Source organism: Ammodytes marinus, assembly GCF_949987685.1.
Source record: "Ammodytes marinus genome assembly, chromosome: 7".
In the NCBI taxonomy this organism is placed as follows: domain Eukaryota; kingdom Metazoa; phylum Chordata; class Actinopteri; order Uranoscopiformes; family Ammodytidae; genus Ammodytes; species Ammodytes marinus.
The window spans coordinates 16,099,211-16,100,986 of record NC_137211.1 but is presented as its reverse complement, the minus strand read 5'-3'; positions in this window follow the sequence as shown (position 1 = coordinate 16,100,986).

Sequence of the window (1,776 nt, the reverse complement as noted above, 5' to 3'; positions counted from 1 at the left end):
CTTGAGGAAAACTTTTAGATGTCAAACAATAATTTCCCCTCCTAGTGTGCCCCCCCCCCCCTCCCTGATGAGGAACACAGTGGCATAATCGGTCACATCGAATTAAACAGGAAACAAAAATCTACAACTGTCAGAAAATAGCATGATGCACAAGGTGCTTTCGAAGCCCTATCCACCGCTACCCTTCACTATCAATTTACCAAGGGGAACAGCTGTGTGCTTCTTGTGCCATCCTAACCCCGGCTTGTATAGGAAGCATGAGCCTGCAGCTGAAAGAACACTATCTCTACCAGGTGCAGGCAGGGGATGGGGGAAGGCTCTACAAAGGAATATTTGGCACAAGGTGTGAGGCCACAACATGTGTGAAGGTGCAGCTTAGTGATACTCAAATCAGTATTGGGAAACGACAAGGCTTTTATGAAGAGTCCTCCCTCAGAGAGAGAGAGAGAGAGAGAGAGGGCAAATTTAGAGTACGGGAACGGAGTGCATTGACGGTAAGGAGGACGAGTGGACGGAAAGGGTTGAGGGGCAAGAGCGGAAGGGAGGATGGACAGCATAAATACAAAGGAGGAGAGGAAGGAAGCCAAAGAATGAGCAGATTTCTCAAAGAAAGTGTAGATGAATGAATTATACCAATGAAGAATGGCGCCGGGGAGAAGCAGAATGAATCGTGGTTATTGGATTTAAAGGATGTATAATCATCTGGAGGATACAGAGAATGTGTTTGCGCTCGCTCGTCGCTGCTGCCCACACATTTTGTTCTATGTGTGAAGGTGACGTGCAAAGCGGGTGGGGAGGTAGTGTGTGTGTGTGTGTGTGTGTGTGTGGTTGCTGGGGCTGTTCACACCACTGCCTGTCCTCATGTCACCCATAGGACTGCATGTCATCCCTGTGGGCCTTTGTGTCCATTGTATGTATATAATGGAAAGATGCCCCTGGACGAGAATACAGAGATAGCCCAAGTCTTGGTATTGCTCGATAAGGCCGACTCCTGGCTGACCTGACTGTGTCTATCTATCTGTCTGTGTGTGTGTGTGTGTGTGTGTGTGTGTGTGTGTGTGTGTGTGTGTGTGTGTGTGCGCGCGTGCGTGTGCGTGTGTGTGTGTGTGTGGAGAGAACACACTATATTTGAATATGAAGGATAGGCCTTTTATGTGTACGATTTCTGAGGTTTAAGCCCCCTTCTGCTTCACTGTTACCCTCCTAGCCACTTTACTGTAGGGTTTTATTCAGATCTTTCCTTGTTTATCATATATATCTTAGCTCTTTGTGTTATGAATCCAACATGAACTGCCCTCTCTCTCCCCCTATGTGCATCTCCATATCTCCCTTTCTGCATGTCTGTCTACCCTCTTGATCCCTTCCTCCACTACCCCCCCGCCCCCACCCCATCCAAATCTCATTTACTCCATTGGAAGTATAGTTGGAGAAAAAAGGAAAAAGAGAGTGAGAGAGGAGTACAAAACAACCTTCTCTTCCCCCCGAAGCAAGAACATCTTCTTATTGTGGAGGTCACCGTCTCAGTGCAGCCCCTACGCTCTGAAACACTACTCCGCTTGTTTTAATGATGCACAGAGCGGAGGGCGAGGGAGGGAAAGAAAGAAAGAGAGAGAGAGAGAGAGATGAGGGGAGTGGATGGAGATGGGAGGATTGGGCTATTTTTTTTCTTTTTGGACGACTCTGGTTCACCCCCACCCTCTCTCCCACCTTCCCTCCCCCTTCCTCCGAGCAGAAAGTGCACCTCTCGTTCCACATCCATCTTGAAAGGTTCTTCTA